This window comes from Primulina eburnea, chromosome 13 (assembly GCF_022965805.1).
Source record: "Primulina eburnea isolate SZY01 chromosome 13, ASM2296580v1, whole genome shotgun sequence".
NCBI lineage: Eukaryota > Viridiplantae > Streptophyta > Magnoliopsida > Lamiales > Gesneriaceae > Primulina > Primulina eburnea.
The window spans coordinates 15,777,697-15,798,653 of NC_133113.1; the positions used below are offsets into that span (position 1 = coordinate 15,777,697).

The 20,957-nt window shown below is 39.1% G+C and overlaps 1 non-coding gene across 1 annotated transcript; it reads right to left on the bottom strand.

Moving 5' to 3' along the window:
* Positions 1-587: 587 nt before the first annotated feature.
* LOC140810984 (small nucleolar RNA R71) lies at positions 588-693 on the bottom strand. Its single transcript, XR_012113379.1, has one exon. It is a non-coding gene; the product is annotated as a small nucleolar RNA R71 (small nucleolar RNA).
* Positions 694-20,957: the final 20,264 nt, after the last annotated feature.

The following is a 20,957-nucleotide window of genomic DNA, read 5'->3' on the forward strand; positions in this document are numbered from 1 at the left end:
TTATTTTATTTTTCTTGAGCTAACACTCCATAATTTGTTCCAGATATCTTGTCCAGTGCATGCCAAAGCCACTTGACGTGGAGCTTGAGTTTGATCCTGAAATTGAAAGAACATTCGGAAGGCGAAGACAACAACAGAGACTTAAAGAACTGATGGAGAGACACGAGCAAGAACGTGAGGAGGAACAGCGTGAAAATAGACAAGTTGAGATGCCACGCCGCATACCGATGCTAGAGTATGCCCAGCCTTCTTTGGAGGGTGCACACCCTAGCGTTGTGAGGCCTATCGTGCGGGCAAATCACTTTGAAATCAAGCCAGCTATAATCCAGATGATTCAGAACACAGTCCAATTTGGAGGAACTACAGTAGATGACCCAAACACGCACATCGTGGATTTTCTTGAAATTTGGGATACTTTTAAATTCAATGGAGTTTCTGATGATGCTTTTATATTGTGTTTGTTTCCTTTCTCTTTACTTGATAAGCTAAAGCATGGTTAAATTGTTTGCCTGTAGGTTCGATCACTACATGGGAAGACATGGCGAAAGCATTTCTCATTAAATACTTTCCTCCATCAAAGACCATGAAGCTGCGGGCAGACATTACAACATTTTCTCAATTCGATCAGGAGTCTTTATATGAGGCATGGGAACGCTTCAAGGATCTACTACGAAGATTCCCACATCACGAATTACCACTTGGGTTAGTCGTTCAAACATTTTATTATGGTTTTCTTACTCCTAACCGCATTATGATAGATGCTGCTGCGTGTGGGAACTTATTGAGAAAAACTACGGAAGAAGGATATGAGTTGTTGGAGGAAATGGCTGCAAGCAGTTATCATCCTCAATCTGAAAGGAACAACCCGCGGAAAAGTGCAGGAGTTCACCAGGTAACTGACCTTTCTGCTATTACTACACAACTTGATGTTTTGAACAGGAAAATAGACAGCTTGAATGTGGGTGGCACGACTATGCGTCTTCAAGAGATATTTTTTGAAAAGTGTGGAGGGGAACACTATGTGAAGGCTATCAAGATGACAATCCATTTTATGTGCAAGAAGTGGCACCAATAAATCAAGTAGGGGTCCAAAAACGCCCAAGGAATGACCCTTATTCGAACACATACAATCCGGGGTGGAGGCAACACCCAAACTTCTCATGGGGTGGTCAAAACAGCCAGAAGAGACCACAAGGAGGACAATCATATGGGAAACAACCGATGTACAGATCTGATCCTCCTAGAGAAGAGAAGTCCAATTTGGAGCTGATGATGTCTAAGTTTATTTCATCCACTGAAACTAGACTTCAAAATCATGATGCATCGATAAAAGGGCTTGAAAATCAGATTGACCAGTTAGCAAAGATGATATCAAGTAGAGAGCCAGGCACCTTGCCAAGTAACACCGAGACTAATCCAAAAGAACAAGTGAAGGCCATTGAGTTGAAGAGTGGGAAAGTTTTGGAGTCAAGAGAGAAAGAGAAAACTCAAACATTATTGGATGAGCAGACTGCGACATCTAAAGATAAATCTTCTTACTCTACACTATCACCCACTGCACAACCTAAAATTTTTATTCCTCCACCTTTCTCTGCAGCATTGAAAAAAGCAAAACTAGATGCACAATTCGGAAAGTTTCTTGAGGTATTTAAAAATTTGCATATCAATATTCCATTCGCCGATGCTTTAATGCAAATGACTAGTTATGCTAAATTTTTGAAGGACATATTAGCTAATAAGAGGAAGTTGGAGGATCACATGACAGTGAACTTAATTTAAAATTGCTCCGCTTTGGTGCAAAACAAAATCCCACCGAAACTAAAAGACCCAGGGAGTTTCTCTATTCCTTGCATGATTGGTGATGTAGTTTTTCACAAAGCTTTGTGTGATCTTGGTGCAAGTATTAATCTTATGCCTTTGTCTGTGTTCAGGAAACTTGGGTTGGGGGAACCTAAGCCAACGAGGATGTCTTTACAGCTGGCAGACAGATCTGTCAAGTATCCGCGGGGAGTTATTGAGGATGTGCTAGTGAAAGTAGATAAGTTTATTTTTCCTGCTGATTTCGTGGTGCTAGACATGGAGGAGGATATGGAGATGCCTTTGATTTTGGGGAGACCATTCCTTGCGACTGGCAAGGCCCTGATTGGTGTTCAAGAGGGGAAGTTGAGATTGAGAGTGGGGGAGAAAGAGATTACTTTTGATGTTTTTAAGGCACTTAAGCACACTTTGCATTCTGATAGTTGTTTTAGAATTGATGCTTTTGATCCCCTTGTGTCTAACTATGTGTAGGATGCTCTTAGGGATCCTTTGGAGGCCACTATCACAACTGAATTGGGAGAAGAGGAATTGGACGAAGAAAAAGCTGAATAGTGGCATACTTTAATGCCAACCATCCATGGAGAAAGCCAATGAGGATGAGGTTAGAGGATTTGGGAGATCGAAAAGACTTGATCCCACAGAAGTCAAGCCTGGAGGAGCCCCCGACACTCGAGCTCAAACCACTGCCTCCACACCTAAAGTACGTATACCTAGGTGAGCACAACACTTTACCTGTCATTATTTCTGCTGATTTGACAGATGGGATGGAGGACAAACTGTTGAAAGTCTTTAAAACGCACAAGAGTGCTTTTGCGTGGAAGGTGGCGGATATCAAAGGAATCAATCCATCAGTCTGCATGCACAAGATATTGATGGAAGTTAAATACTCACCTCTTGTGCAACCTCAAAGAAGATTAAATCCAAAGATGCAAGAGGTAGTAAAAGCAGAGACTATCAAACTCCTTGATGCAGGTATTATCTATCTTATATCTGATAGTGCATGGGTAAGTTCTGTTCAGTGTGTGCCAAAAAAAGATGGGATTACTGTGATCACAAATGAACAAAATGAGTTAATACCCACTAGGACAATTACGGGATGGCATGTGTGCATTGATTATAGGAAATTAAATGATGCTACCCGTAAAGATCACTTTCCACTGTCCTTCATTGATCAAATTCTTGAGAGGTTAGCGGGTCATGAGTTTTATTGTTTTTTGGATGGGTATTCAAGGTATAACCAAATTATGATTGCGCCTGAGGACCAAGAGAAAACCACTTTCATTTGTCCTTATGGCACCTTTGCTTATAGACGGATGCCCTTTGGTTTGTGTAATGCCCCTGCCACGTTTCAACGATGCATGACCGCTATATTTCATGACATGATAGAAAACTTTCTTGAGATTTTTATGGATGACTTCTCTATTTTTGGCTTTTCTTTTGATGACTGTTTAAAAATTTTGAAGGTGGTTTTGATGAGATGTGAGGAGACGAATTAGGTGCTGAATTGGGAAAAATGTCATTTCATGGTACAAGAAGGAATAGTATTGGAGCATAAGATATCGGGGAATGGAATGGAGGTGGATAAGGCGAAAGTTGAAGTTATCAAGAACTTACCACCTCCGGCATCCCTAAAGGAAGTTAGATGTTTTCTAGGCCACACCGATTTTTATCGGCATTTTATCAAAGATTTTTCTAAAATTTACAAACCTCTATCTTCCTTACTTATGAAAGATATGCCATTTGATTTTAATTCTGACTGTTTACAGGCATACGAGAACTTGAAGGAGCGCTTGGTGACGGCTCGTGTCTTGGTGGCACCAGATTGGGATCTACCCTTCGAGGTCATGTGCGATGCCAGTGATACTGCGGTGGGAGCTGTACTTGGACAGCGGAAAAACAAGGTATTTCATACAATTTATTACGCAAGTAAGACCTTAGATGAGGCTCAACTAAATTATGCGACGACTGAAAAGGAACTACTTGCAGTAGTATTTGCTCTCGATAAATTTCACTCATATCTTGTTTTATCGAAAGTCATTGTTTACACCGATCACTCGGCACTGAAATATTTACTCGCTAAAAAAGATGCAAAGCCACGCCTACTTTGGTGGATTTTATTGTTGCAAGAGTTCGATTTGGAAATAAAAGATAAGAAAGGTGTTGAGAATGTGGTGGCGGATCATTTGTCTAGACTAGAGCTTATTAGTAATGAATGTGTAGACCAGGCTATTAATGATTGGTTTCCTGATGAACAACTGTTTGAGATGAAACTTTGTCCTTGGTATGCAAATTTCGCTAAATTTCTTGTCACAGGAACACCACCACCAAATCTATCATTTCACCAACGAAAGAAATTCTTCTCTGACGTGAAATATTATTTTTGGGAGGAATCGTTTTTGTTTAAGATTTGTGCAGATTATTTGATAAGAAGGTGTTTTGCAGAGGAGGAGTTCGATCAAATTCTCAATCACTGTCATGACCGTGAGGTAGGTGGTCATTTTGGACCAACGAGGACGGCATCGAAGGTACTTGAATGTGGCTTTTATTGACCAACCCTTTTTAAAGATGCTCGCTCTTATGTGCTAGCATGTGATAAATGCCAACGGACAGGTAACATCTCTAACCGTCATGAAATGCCATTGAATAATATCATTGAGTGTGAGGTTTTTGATGTGTGGGGGATAGACTTCATGGGACCGTTTCCCAGTTCATTCACGAAAAAGTATATTTTGGTGGCGGTTGATTATGTGTCTAAGTGGGTAGAGGCAGAAGCATACCACTAATGATTCTCAGGTGGTCTTAAAATTTTTGAAGAAAAATATTTTTAACATATTTGGAACACCGCGAGCAATCATTAGTGATGGTGGCACCCATTTTTGCAATAAATTATTTGAAACTCTTGAGAAAATATGGTGTCACACACAAGATCTCTACCCCATATCACCCCCAAACGAGTGGTCAAGTGGAAGTGTCGAACCGAGAGATAAAGCGAATTTTGGATAAAGTTGTAGGTGTCAGTAGGAAAGATTGGTCGGTGAGGTTAGATGATGCTCTTTGGGCATATAGGACTGGTTTCAAAACACCTATAGGCACAACATCGTACAGGTTATTGTTTGGTAAAGCATGTCACTTACCTATAGAGTTATAGCATCGAGCATATTGGGCAACAAAAGCACTAAACTTTAACTTTACTGATGCAGGTGAACGACGTTTGCTTCAACTAGATCAGTTGGAGCAATTCCGAAATCTAGCATATGATCTCGCCCTGTCCTACAAAGAAAAGACAAAGAGGGCTCATGACAGGCGAATCATCGAATGGGAATTCAAAGAAAGCGAAAATGTCCTGCTCTATAACTCCTAGTTGAGACTGTTTCCAGGAAAACTGAAGTCGCGATGGTCCGGTCCATTCGTGATTTCGAAAGTATACCCATCGGGAGCTGTAGAATTGAAAGATGGAAAGGATGGGACATTTACGATCAATGCCCAGCGACTGAAGCACTACATGGGTGGCACAATTGATCCGCAACTTGGAATCACCCGGTTCCAAGACAATCCGAACTGAAACTGACCGACAGTCCACCTCTCGATTATAAATTGAGAACTACCTCTCGTTCCCTTATCTTGCATTTATTCAAATTTTAGTTTGTGCTCTTATTATTTTATTTTAATTTTTTTTAAAAAAAATTAAATTAAAAAAAAATTGGTGAAAAGTCGTGAAGCTTCCGCCCGGGCGGACTCTTACATCCCCCCGGGCGTGCCCCATTTTAATTAAAATGCTGTGAAGCTTCCTCCCGGGCGGATGTAGCGGAAAATTACATCCGCCCGGGCACGCCTCTTTTTCAAAATTTCAAAAAAATTCGAAGACCATCCGCCCGGGCGGACAATTATGTCCGCCCGAGCGGATCGCGCAGATTAAAAACCTGCGTGACTTCTTTTCTTCCCCCATTCATACCTTAGCCGCCGCCCCCCTCGATTTTTTCGGCCCTACTCTCTCCATCTCACTCAATTCATCTCTTATCATCAAATTTCAGGTACAAACAGTGGGTCTCCATCTTCACCACGCATCAAGAAGCAATTTTCCGGCCACAGGTGACATTTTCCGGCCACCTCTACAAATTCTCCGGCCACCGCTGCTCTCTTCGGCCGCTGCCGCCGAATTCCGGCACAGCCTTTTCCGGCGACACGGTTGCTACTCTGGGCTATTATTGCTCTTCTCAAATAATCAACAACGATGGCACCTAAAAAGGCTCGGGTAAGTCTGGTGCTTCTTCTTCGTCATCTCATACATCTCAATTATTTGTGAATACTGCGGCTAGGGAACGATATGAGCATGCGAAAATACATCGCGCTCCGATTCGAAGCGAGGTTTCCAGCTTGGGGAGGATTTTCTTATAGTAGAGAAACTGTGAGTAGAGGATGGGGAAAATTTTGTTCGCAACCGCAAGCCGCAGTGGCACCAGTGGTGCGTGAATTTTACGCCAATGCGGCTGATCGGAGCGACAGCAAAGCGTTTGTGAGAGGATAATTGGTTGATTTTAGTTCCACAGAAATAAATAGGGTGCTTGAGACACCAGCGGTAGACGATGCATTGTATACGGCATGTGCGGCAGAACCCAATCTAGAGCTGATGATGCGCCACATCTGCTATCCGGGGTCTCCTTGGAAGACACCTGGATCACATACCTGTTTCGCTGAAAAATATCTACTAGTCCCGGCTGCGATGTGGTATGCTTTCTGGCCACACTATTGAAGCCGGTCGAGCACACGAGTGACGTCCAGAGGGACAGGGCGTTGTTGATATATGCACTGATCACACAAATGCCGCTCAACGTGGGGAAAATCATTCATTCCCATATCCAGCTGAGCATACATAATCCAAATGTGGCGTTATTCTTTCCCTATGTTATCACCGAACTATGTGCGAGCGCTGGGGTGGCTTTTCAGGACGACGATGAGTGGCTGCCACCGACCAAGGCCCTCGATGACGCCAGCTGGCTACAGAAGACTGCAGTACGGTGGAAGGCGTTCCTTCAGTTTCGCCCCATCTGGGACGATTTGACTTTTGATCCACTGCTAGAGCAGCCTCCACCACCGGCCCCGCGACCTAGACGTTGCCTTCTGCATGAGAGGATGGATGAGTTTGCGGCCTTTGCGGACCATCAGTTACAGTGGCAGGCCGTGAGTCAGACGTATCAGACGGCTACTGACGCCATGCTTCGCTTATCCCTGAGCCACACCGGTGTCGACCCAGCCCTTCTCCCACCACCCATGCCAGTTTTCTCGCCGTCGTTCCATTTTCATTACGTCGATGCACCAGAGCCGGACGCTGGCGTGGTTCCCCCGGAGGAGCACGATGAGGAGGATCTGTGAGAGGGGAGTCATTTTTATCCCTTCTTTTCTTTATCGCATTTCATTCCGTTCAGTTTATTTATTTTCGTTTATTGCTATTTCTGCTGCATGTTTAGGTCATATTCCATCCATTGTGTTGTGCCTATCTGTCTCTTTTTCTATCGTCTGTTGCATTGAGGACAATGCTCGACTTTAGTTGTAAGGCCCGAGAATTTGATTACCGTAATCTGAAATGATTTGGGTATAATTACCGTAATTTAAGATTAATCTGGAATGATTTATTGATTAATTGACATGATTGAGGTTATACGAACTTGAATGACAAAGCCGGGCGTTGATTTACTTTAAGCTAAGATGTTAGACCGAACATCTGGCGCCAAGATGTTGAACCGAACATCTTAAGATGTTGGACAAGATGTTAGACCGAACATCTCGCGCCCGAGCGGTAGAAAAGAACCGCCCGAGCGCCAATTGTTACTTCTTGGACAGAAAGTTTGGCGCCCGAGCGGTAGAATATTACCGCCCGAGCGCCAGGATATGTTTGGCTGAACATCTCGACAGAATATGCCGCGCCCGAGCGGTAAAGATTAACCGCTCGAGCGCGAGACATGCAGAAGGAAGAATTGACACTTGGCTGGTTGCATGTACGTGGGTGTATATATATACATACAAACGTAAATCTGCAGAGAAAAGGGAGGAAAATCGAATTAAGAGGAAAAAATCGCTTCTTGATTTTAGAAATTGATTTACGATCAATCCGTCCGTCAGAATTTGAATCCGACTTCAGTACTGAGTTCCTATCAATGTAGGCTACAACTGGACGTAAGTTTTGCTACGTTTTGACATGATTTGAAATTATGCTATTGTCAGAATTGGATAGGATTCATATATGATGTTCTTGTCATGTTAGACATCATAGAAGCGAAGTCAGATTGAGAAACGGACCGTTTATGTAATTGTTATGATTTTTGGATTCGATTTGACTGAGAATTCATATCATAACTGTATTGTTATTGAAATTATGACTGGTATCGACATTGATTATGAGTTTTGGTATTATATCTGTGATGTTCGGACTGACGGGGTTATCGAGACTGTATTGTTATACCGTCGAAACATCAGTTAATTGATATTGATCAGATTATGCGTTTTGAATCGAGTATTGATCAGAACAGGTATTGAATTGAGTTGTTTATTGATATTATATCTGTTCGATATTGTTATTACCAGATTGGGAATGGACCGAGATAGAGTCGGGACTTCTTCTTCTTCTTCTGAGCGAGAAGATAAAGGTATAAATTAATGTTGAGTTGGGATTGCACAACTCGAGTGAGGTTTGACTCGAGTTTCCCTAAATCACATACTTTACTTATTGCATTGATATTTGCATTGAGTTGATTGATATACTTGTTTTCTTGAGTTATAGATTACAGGTATTAGAAGAGTAATCTTATGACAGAAGTGTCGTTAGTGGTGGGATCACCACGGGCACATTGCACGATGTCATAAGATGGTGTATTGGCGGTTGTGCCAAAGACTGTCACTGGATGTTTGGTTATCGATGTGGATAGATTGATAGCTTCTTCTATTACTGTTGGTTGATATTATATCGATGTGGATAGATGTATAGCTTCTTCTATTACTGTTAATTGATATTATATCAATGTGGATAGATTCATCGTTCCTTCTATTACTGTTAATCGATGTGAATAGAATCGGACTTTGTTCTATTACTGGTAATCGATATCATATCAATGTGGATAGAATCAAGGCTTGCTCTATTACTGTTAATCGATAATATATCAATGTGGATAGAATCAGGGCTTCGTCTATTACTGTTAATCGATACTGTATCGGTGTGGATAGAACTGGAGTCTTTTCTATTACTGTTAATCGATACTATATCGACGTGGATAGAACTGGAGTCTTTTCTATTACTGTTGGTCGATATGGAATGCTGACATCTGGAAACCGGGATCCCTAGACTAGGATTGAGTCTAATCTAAAACGTAGAGTCACTAGCCTGAGTGACAGCTAGATTGAATGGTATTGAGTAATACTGATTTATGTTCCTGATATTGGTACATGTTTAGAATAGGAATTATTCTTGATATTGATTATGTTCCTGATTGTGGTACATGTTTAGAATAGGAATTATTCTTGATATTGATTCATGTACTGATTTTGATACATGTTATGGATGTCTATTATATGCTTTTATATGATTTATATAACTGCATGTATACATGATTTATACTGGGATATTTATATCTCACCGGAGTTATCCGGCTGTTGTCTTGTTTGTATGTGTGCATGGCAACAGGTGGGATAGAAGCGGGGTCAGAACGAGAATGAGGCTGGACTAGATAGCGTGGAGATTCGGACTCAGAAGCAACTTAGGATTCAACACGGACATGTAGTTGAACCTAGTTGGATTATTGTAGATGATACAATAATTGTATGTTTATGTTCAATATGTAATTTGAATTTAATTACATTATGTTTCCGCTGTGTATTTTAGAAAAAAAAAATTTAGACCCTGTTTATTATAATTGTTTGAATTATTCCTAAAGACGATTAAGGAAGACGATTAAGGAATGAATTAGCGTCCGGGTCCCCACAACAGGTGGTATCAGAGCCGTAGGTCCTTGAATTGTAGGTTCATTAGCACTGAGATAGAAAAGAGTGAGCGGGGTAGATTGAGTTTTCTTTCCTGCTTTTGATTGCTAGCACGTGATATAGTATTATGTTGATTTACATTGAGTATGCTAGCATGCCAGCATGTTTTATTGCGGTTAAATGTATGTTACCTGAATATCTGAATTGATTTGGTAATATATCTGATTTGAAAATGAATCAGAACCAATTCTTGATCAGAAGGTAAGCTGATCAGAAAGGGATTGGGATTGATTATCTCTTGTGATTACTGATTCCTGTGATCATCAGATATACCTCGTAGAAGATTTTCAGAAAGGGGTAGTACTTCGTCTGATCAGATAGATGTATCAGAAATTCAGATGAAAACTAAATTGAAAGAGTTTCAGTTATTTCAGCCGTCGATTCTGAGTGGTATCGGGACGTCTGAGGAGTATGAGAACTGGTTTGAGGACATAGAAATACTGTTCGATTTACTTGATTGTACAGATGAACAGAGAATTAGACTGGTATTCCCTCAGTTACGAGAAGCTGCCAGAAGTTGGTGGATTACAACCAAAGGAGTACTAGAACTGAGAGGTTCCCGAGGATTTCAGGGAGCTGGATCATCTGGATATGGTGATCAAGGAACAGACCCAGGACACACTTGATGATATAGTGGCAGGTATTGTTCCTCTATGATTATGATGCATATGTATTGATATATACTAATGCAATCATTATGATTATCCTTGATTGGGTGGCACTGATATATGCTTTACCTGTTGGTTCTGTATCTACTGTAGTATTGTTTCTTTACCTTTTGGGGAAAGAATTTGATATCAGTGATATTCTGTGAGACATTATATACTGCAGTAAGTTGAGAATAGGATTGAATTAGACTAGCTTGTACTTGTAGTGTCTGATGATGACTGCATGATTGATATTGATATATCGAACAAGTACAGATTTATTATAGAGTCTTGCCAGGAGATGGTAAGATTCGGACATGAAATGGCCAAGGAATGAATGATATACGGTAAGGGATTTAGATTTTGAATTCCTTGATATCCGTATTATGTATGACTCGATGATTATCGAAAGGAATGGAATACTCCCTTATGTATTCAGTTGATGACTGAAGTTGAGTCTATCGGGGATTGATTTACTAATAGCAGGAAGTTTGCTATAGTCTTTCAGATGAGATTTCAGGTTGTCCTGTATCAGGAAAAGTGATTTCAGCTTTGATTTGATTCCAGGTATTGGTTTCATTTTATAATTTCTTATAGACTGATACTGATTGAACTGAAAGAATTGAGATATCAGTTGAAAGAATTATCGTCTAAGAGTTAGAGTTACATTTGAATATATGTTTCTCTGGAAAGTATTTCAGTTCCGATTATGGGTTTATGAATCCTGTGTTCAGCTATATTCTGATGATATTATGCTCGTTTTATCTATGACATTTTGATATATTCGCAGCGTATGATTGAATTGAATATTCTGGGAACTGAGATTGTGGTATACAGAATTGTTCGGATATGAATCTCGATTGTGACAGATTGTACTCAGAGTCTATGATATCTGAAGATAGTATACTGACTGAATTATAGTACTGTTGAGACAGGGATCAGTGACTGAGAATGACATTGAAGATGGCAGAATTTCAGAGATGTCAGAAATGTCAGACATTGCGTCTTATGCAGTCATTAGATCAGCATTGCGTATTGATATTCTGAATCTGATCTGATATTAGTATCATTATGAGTCTGTGTTTGATATCGATTGTTATGAACCGTTGAGATTATATACAGTTCAGTCGAGTCAGAACTGATTTTGAGGATTTAAAGCAGTTCAGAAGTTGAATCAGACTGTTCAGAACTTGATTTTGATAGTCAGAACAGTGTGTCAGAGCCGAATACCAGGTAGGTAATATTTTATTTTATATTATTAGCTGATTTGTTTGGGTTAGATATTCGAATTTGAATGACAGGTATTGTCAGATGCACACAATAGTAGAGTCAGTACTATTCTGGTAACAGGAAATGTGTGATAATTCGAATGGACAGTTTTGATATAAACAGATAAAATCAGTGATGTCAGAATTTGTATGAAATGTCTAAATCGCTGACTGATGAAGACAGGAAGATAGAAACCAGGAGATTGGTTATATCGATTATTGATTTTTAAATAGAAATGGGAGTACATTTCTATAGATCTGGTGATGGAATCACCGAAATTTTGCCAACATTGTACCAGTAGGTGGTTATGATTGAACGATTGTTCAAATCTTCCTATGTTATATTGTACAGGATGACGTACAAATATGACCAGACGACTAAGAAGTATGTCAGAAACGGGGGTCAGATGGTATTGAATGCCAAAGTTGATTTTATCAGACTATGATTTTCGTTTGATTTTATACTTTTGGCTGAGTGTATAGCATAATTTGCATCTATGATTTATAAATTGACAGATAGTCGGAGTGAACTATCCTGATACTGGAGGATATCCAGGAATTGTGGTGCTGGATTATAGCACTAGTTGACATGATTCATTGTCACTTTTGATATATTGTATGATAATAGCTATTAGATGAGTATCGAAATGGATTTAATTGAAGTATTGTACAGTGAGAACTGCTATTTTCCTTCGTATGGGAATGATATTGCAGTAATGCTTGAGGGCAGATTTGTTAAGATCAGAAATCTGATAAGGAAAAGGAGACTGAATCAGAAGAAATGAGGATAGCTCAGAATGCATAGATTAAATATGCTAACATCGGACGATGACTGTTGGTATTTTAAGCCGAAGATTGAATATATCTTTGACTAAGATTAACAAATTTGGTAGCAGATGCCAATACTGATTTGTTATGAACTGAGGATTGGCATATACGGATGTTGTAAAGCCATTGTTCTGAGATTGATTTTATCACGAGTAATTTCGTTGATATGAGATTATTGAAGTTATGTATCTTTCCTTCTTGTATCTGATTTGAGATCGGATATGATTATCTGTACGGAACGAGTGGATAGCTTGTGATTTCGAGGACGAAATCATATCTTAGAGGGGGAGGAATGTAAGGCCCGAGAATTTGATTACCGTAATCTGAAATGATTTGGGTATAATAACCGTAATTTAAGATTAATCTGGAATGATTTATTGATTAATTGACATGATTGAGGTTATACGAACTTGAATGACGAAGCCGGAAGTTGATTTACTTTAAGCTAAGATGTTAGACCGAACATCTGGCGCCAAGATGTTGAACCGAACATCTTAAGATGTTGGACAAGATGTTAGACCGAACATCTCGCGCCCGAGCGGTAGAAAAGAACCGCCCGAGCGCCAATTGTTACTTCTTGGACAGAAAGTTTGGCGCCCGAGCGGTAGAATATTACCGCCCGAGCGCCAGGAGATGTTCGGCTGAACATCTCGACAGAATATGCCGCGCCCGAGCGGTAAAGATTAACCGCTCGAGCGCGAGACATGCAGAAGGAAGAATTGACACTTGGCTGGTTGCATGTACGTGGGTGTATATATATATATATACATACAAACGTAAATCTACAGAGAAAAGGGAGGAAAATCGAATTAAGAGGAAAGAATCGCTTCTTGATTTTAGAAATTGATTTACGATCAATCCGTCCGTCAGAATTTGAATCCGACTTCAGTACTGAGTTCCTATCAATGTAGGCTACAACTGGACGTAAGTTTTGCTACGTTTTGACATGATTTGAAATTATGCTATTGTCAGAATTGGATAGGATTCATATATGATGTTCTTGTCATGTTAGACATCATAGAAGCGAAGTCAGATTGAGAAACGGACCGTTTATGTAATTGTTATGATTTTTGGATTCGATTTGACTGAGAATTCATATCATAACTGTATTGTTATTGAAATTATGACTGGTATCGACATTGATTATGAGTTTTGGTATTATATCTGTGATGTTCGGACTGACGGGGTTATCGAGACTGTATTGTTATACCGTCGAAACATCAGTTAATTGATATTGATCAGATTATGCGTTTTGAATCGAGTATTGATCAGAACAGGTATTGAATTGAGTTGTTTATTGATATTATATCTGTTCGATATTATTATTACCAGATTGGGAATGGACCGAGATAGAGTCGGGACTTCTTCTTCTTCTTCTGAGCGAGAAGATAAAGGTATAAATTAATGTTGAGTTGGGATTGCACAACTCGAGTGAGGTTTGACTCGAGTTTCCCTAAATCACATACTTTACTTATTGCATTGATATTTGCATTGAGTTGATTGATATACTTGTTTTATTGAGTTATAGATTACAGGTATTAGAAGAGTAATCTTATGACAGAAGTGCCGTTAGTGGTGGGATCACCACGGGCACATTGCACGATGTCATAAGATGGTGTATTGGCGGTTGTGCCAAAGACTGTCACTGGATGTTTGGTTATCGATGTGGATAGATTGATAGCTTCTTCTATTACTGTTGGTTGATATTATATCGATGTGGATAGATGTATAGCTTCTTCTATTACTGTTAATTGATATTATATCAATGTGGATAGATTCATCGTTCCTTCTATTACTGTTAATCGATGTTATATCGATGTGAATAGAATCGGACTTTGTTCTATTACTGGTAATCGATATCATATCAATGTGGATAGAATCAAGGCTTGCTCTATTACTGTTAATCGATAATATATCAATGTGGATAGAATCAGGGCTTCGTCTATTACTGTTAATCGATACTGTATCGGTGTGGATAGAACTGGAATCTTTTCTATTACTGTTAATCGATACTATATCGACGTGGATAGAACTGAAGTCTTTTCTATTATTGTTGGTCGATATGGAATGCTGACATCTGGAAACCGGGATCCCTAGACTAGGATTGAGTCTAGTCTAAAACGTAGAGTCACTAGCCTGAGTGACAGCTAGATTGAATGGTATTGAGTAATACTGATTTAAGTTCCTGATATTGTTACATGTTTATAATAGGAATTATTCTTGATATTGATTATGTTCCTGATTGTGGTACATGTTTAGAATAGGAATTATTCTTGATATTGATTCATGTACTGATTTTGATACATGTTATGGATGTCTATTATATGCTTTTACATGATTTATACTGGGATATTTATATCTCACCGGAGTTATCCGGCTGTTGTCTTGTTTGTATGTGTGCATGGCAACAGGTGGGATAGAAGCGGGGTCAGAACGAGAATGAGGCTGGACTAGATAGCGTGGAGATTCGGACTCAGAAGCAACTTAGGATTCAACACGGACATGTAGTTGAACCTAGTTGGATTATTGTAGATGATACAATAATTGTATGTTTATGTTCAATATGTAATTTGAATTTAATTACATTATGTTTCCGCTGTGTATTTTAGAAAAAAAAAATTTAGACCCTGTTTATTATAATTGTTTGAATTATTCCTAAAGACGATTAAGGAAGACGATTAAGGAATGAATTAGCGTCCGGGTCCCCACATTAGTATTGGGGGGTGGATGGGTGTTGTGTCGTGTTTGTTGTGTTGGTGCCTTGTTCGTATTGGTTGTTGGCATCTAGTTTTAGTTGTTTTGCATATGTTTGTGTTTTAGCCAACAGTGTTTGGAGTAGTACATTGTTAGCCAAGGATGGTTAGGAAGTGATGAGACATGCCCTGTCTGTCGTGTATTCGCACACCTTTAGCACATACTATGGTAAAGACATACAGTTTTATTAAAACATTGAACTCTCTTTGCACAAATGTTAGAACTAGAAGCATGGATGATAAGATGGTGAAAATTTAAAAACTAAAGTGGGGAACGAAGATGTTTGAAGGTGTAAATTGAACTTGACGACATTCCCTTGAATCGAGGTATCTATCAGCATCAAAAAAAAAAGAAAAAGATGGAGATGTAAGGTGTGGGGGAGCCAAATAAAGGAATGAAATCCTATTCCTGGCTAAAGTTGGAGATGTAAGGTTTTGAGGAGTCGAATAAGGGAATGAAATCCTATTCCCGGCTAAAAATGCAAAACACATGGATTTGAATCTGAAATGAAAAGTTCTAATATAGTCCTGTCATTACTGTATTCTTATTTAGAAAAAAAAAAGTTGATGATGGATACTGAGTGCAAAGGAATAAAGGAGAGTGATATTTACGCTAACAGGCTGATTTAAATCTCTGACAATGGTTGAAGAATGGACCCCTCTATCATTTGTGAGGTTAGGACTAACAACACACACACGTTCAGGCTTTATTTGAAACAATGTCTAGACCAAGGGAAGTGCGAAGAAGTGTGCTTTTGTGTTGATTGACAAGGGAATGTTGAGTTTCGCTGAGGCTAAGTGTTGACTATGAATTCACTGTCGAGCTACTTTGTTTCTCGTTCCATTTTTTTCTTGTCACCTGTTTTGCTCGAGGGCGAGCAAAAGGTTAGTATTGGGGGGTTGATAGAGGTGATTTTACATGTTTTTCGTACCATGTTATGTCGCATTGTGTTACATTTATCATTTAGACTGCTTGCATTTTGTGTTATTTTAGAGTAATTTATATCTTCGTGTTGCTCATGTGTTTAGTTGGCGAAAATGCAGTAGATTCGTGCATAACTGAAGATCAAAGCGAGAAATTCGAGAGACCTCCGCCCGGGCGCACATTCATGCCCGCCCGGGCGCGTCCAAGGCGTGAAAAAAATAAAAAATGCGAGAGCCATCCGCCCGGGCGGATATTTATGTCCGCCCGAGCGCGCCAAAGAAAAGAAAAAAGATGAATTTGCGAATACCACCAGCCCGGGCGGAAACTTATGTCCGCCCGGGCGCGTCAAAGGAAAATTGAAGTGCTGAATCTTCGAAGATCTTCCTCCCGGGCGGAAACTTATGTCCGCCCAGGCGCGCTCGTTATTTTGGAAAGATTTTTTGGACGATTTCTTCTCTTAATTCTGAATGGGGAGGAGATGGTAGGGGAAGAGGCGCGAAAATCATTCAGTCTTGACCACTATTCAGAGCCGCCACAAGTTTTGGAGAGATTTTCGCACTTGGATTGAAGATTTGAGGACTTCCAGGCATCGTTCTTTGAGTTTTTCATAAAATCTAGTATTTCAACATTAGTTTTCATCTTTTAAACATATATTTGCTTAGTTTAATTATGAATTCTAGCAGCTAACTCTTTAATATTTGTTGGGATTTAAGGGGATCCTACCCCAAACTTTGATATAATTAATTTGCATCTCGATTTCTGATTTGTTCTTGATTATACTATTGTTTTTCTTCGTGTTGTTAGAGCGTAGCTAACTTTAACAACGTTTTTATATTGCGAGTGAGTTCGAGAGAATAACTTGTGATAGAAACGAGTAATATAATCCGTGGATCTACAATTTACATAGACATATGAAATTGGATACGCGTCGATAGTCATAGTCCTTAGGGTCAAAAACTAGGGGATTTCATAGATCGAAATGCGATTCATTCTTGATAAATAATTAATGAAATTTAATTACTTCATTGAGTATAATTAGTTTGGCATAACTCGAGAGAGTGTGTTCAATTGAATAAGAATTCCTGTCGGAATCCAAGCGCAAAAATCTCTCCAAAACTTGTGGCGGCTCTGAATAGTGGTCAAGACTGAATGATTTTCGTGCCTCTTCCCCTACCAACTCCTCCCCATTCAGAATTAATGGAAGAAATCGTCCAAAAAATCTTTCCAAAATAACGAGCGCGCCTGGGCGGACATAAGTTTCCGCCCGGGCGGAAGATCTTCGCAGATTCAGCTCTTCAATTTTTCTTTGACGCGCCCGGGCGGAAAATTCCCGGGCGGACATAATTTTCCGCCCGGGCGGGTGTTCTTCGCAAATTCATCTTTTTTCTTTTCTTTGGCGCACCCGGACGGACATAAATATCCGCCCGGGCAGATGGCTCTTGCAATTTTTATTTTTTTCACGCCTTGAACGCGCCCGGGCAGGCATGAATGTGCGCCCGGGCCCGGGCGGAGGTCTCTCAAATTTCTCGCTTCGATCTTCAGTTTTGCACGAATCTCCTGCATTTTCGCCAACTAAACACATGAGCAACACGAAGATATAAATTACTCTAAAATAACACAAAATGCATGCAGTCTAAATGATAAATGCAACACAATGCGACATAACATGGTACGAAAAACACGTGAAATCCACCTCTATCAATATGATTTTCTTCTTCACTTTTATCCTCCATAATGATCTCTGTAAATTGAGAAACTAGCTCAATTGGATCAGTTGGCTTATCAGTTAGTACAGTTTCATAAAAAACAACATGGATAGATTCTTCAAAATTTAAGGAATTTTTATGAAAAATCTATATGCTTTTCTAACTGAAAAATATCCAAGAAATATTTCCTCCGCAGATTTAGTATCAAAAGCTTTTAAATTATTTTTACCATTATCAAGAATAAAACATCTGCAGCCAAATATCTTGAAATAAGAAACCACACTTTTTCTTCCATGCCATATCTCATATGGTGTTTTCACATGATTCTTATTAATCATTGATCTGGTCTGAGTACAACACGCATTGTTTACTGCTTCAGCCCAAAACCTTTTAGAAATATCAGAATCAGCAATCATTGTTCTAGCAGCTTCTTTAAAAGTCCGATTTATTCTCTCAGCTACACCATTTTGCTGAGGTGTTCTAGCTGCTGAGAGCTCATGCTTGGTTTCAGTATTTTCTAAATATGTTGAAAGATTTTGATTGATGAATTCAGTCCCTCTGTCAGACTTTACTCGATCAATCCCAACTGATTTTTCATTAAAAAGTCTTTTGAAGAGCTTAATCAGTTGTGCAGCAATTTGGTCTTTTGATTTGAGAAAAATTACCCAAGTAAATCTTGAAAAGTCATCCACAACTACTAGGGTGTATTTAATTCTCCCTAAACTCATGACTGGTATTGGACCAAAAAGATCCATGTGCAACAGTTCTAAGCATCAGGAAGATGATTTACAACCTCGGTTTTTGAATGACGATTTTACTTGTTTTCTAAACTGACATGAAGAAAAAATTTTGTCTTTTGTTCTAAGCTTGAATCAGTTCGGTATGTTTTGAAATCTCTGTTCTTAACTGACATATCAAAGCTTGATTTTCAATCACTTCAGCTTTTTGCTGTTCAATCTCCCTTTTCAGACTCAACAGTTCAACTGACTCATCAATTTTTGTCTTGTTGTCATGGGATCAGTTTGCTCAGTTCTGACTTTCTGAAATGATCGAGCAATTTTGTGTTACTCATTTACCATTGCATGCAAGGTGGTAATGAGTTCCTCACGAGTGAAATCAGTAGAGCTGAAGTCAAATATCTGTTCACTTGCTGACTCCAGTTCAGCATCATCTGCCATTAAGCACTTGACTTCCTCTTCATCATCACTTGAACTACTTGGACTTTCTGGTTCTGACTCATCACTGTCAGTTTCAGCCCACTTTGATTTGCTCTCTTCAGCCAAAAGCACTTCATGCTTTTTCTTGAATGATTTCTTGTCATCATTGATCCTTCTTTTGTGCTCAAAGGGATTATTTCCCTTTTCAGTGGATACTCGACTGTCCTTCTTTGGCTTAGGACAGTCTGCTATGAAATGAAAAGATTTGCCACAGTTTTAGCAAACATAGGATTCTTCTTTGGATTGGTTCTTCTGATATTTATTCTAGAAGTTTCCTTGATTCCTCCTCATGAACCTGCCAAATTTCTTGACAAACAATGACATAGCATCATTGCTTAGTTGATCATCAGATTTGTCAGCTGAACTAGTTGGTTCCAGTCTGACAACAGTTAAATCAGTTGTGGCAGTTGGTACAGAAGGCTCTTCTTTTCTGGTTTATAGTTCAAACTCGTAAGCCTTTGGATCAGCAAACAAGTCATGAAGTTCGATCTTATTAAGATCCTTTGACTCTCTCATTGCCATGGTCTTGACATCCCACTCTTTGGGAAGACCTATGATCACTTTCAGTGCCACTTCTTTGTTTGAATACACCTTTCCAAGTGCATTCAGTTCATTGACAATACCACTGATCCTTTCATCATTATCATGCATGGATTCACCAGTTTTCATCTTGATGTTCTCAAACCTTTGAAAAACAACTGATAGCTTGTTCTCTTTTGTTTGCTCGTTTCCTTCACACAGATGGATCAATTTTTCCCATATTTCTTTGCCAGTTTTGCACATTTTGATTTTGCTGAAAGTGACTTTATCCATTGTTTTGTATAAAAAATATTTAGCCTCATTGTCTAGGTTGGCTTTCCTTTTGTCCTCAGTTGTCCATTCCTCTCTGGGCTTTTCTATGCAATGAGGTGCCCCATCAATAATGGCAACTGCAGTGTTTACTTTTAGAATCTTCATGGGACCATCAGTGATGACATACCACATGTTGTCATCTTGTGCAGCTAAATGACCCTGGATTCTGATTTTTCAGTCGTCAAAATCTTCTCTAGAAAACATCGGTATTATGTTGAATGAAGACATGTTGATCAGTTTGTAAAAAATAATATTCTGAGAAAAGATTCAGCTGCTCTAATACCACTTGATAGAATCGGTTAAAAGGTTGAAATGTGTTTAGAATGGGGGGTGTGGGGGTGGGTTGAATAAACACACACGATTTTTGAAATATTTTTGAAAAAAGTGTCAGTTCTGTGACAAACTGATACTAGATATCTCGTCAGTCGATAACAATCAGTTTAACTGAATATAGTTGCGGAAATAAACTAACTGAAAGATAGTATAAATAACTGAAAGAATAACACGAAGATTTATGGATGTTTGGAGATTGAAAAACTCCTACGTCGTCTTTTATATCACAAGGATAGGATATGCACTAAAAGACTTTGATCAATACAAAAACATGTACAGAACCACTTCAGTTTGGACTTAATATTGCCAAAACTGAAACTCTTAGTTTACTAACTTTCTCATAGTTCTCAACTGGAGTTATCAGAACTGATCTAGTTAAGATCAAATAAATAATACAACAATTTTTGCTAGTAAGCTCAAAAATTAGCCTCAAATGCTACAGATAAATCAGATATGAGTGAGCTTTTGATACTTGAGTGAGAGCTATAAATTTTGCAGTGTAACGGCAAGCTTGAGAATAAATAGATCACTTGGTTGTTAAAGAGTTGTTTCTCAACTGCTCTCCTCACCTATTTATAGGAT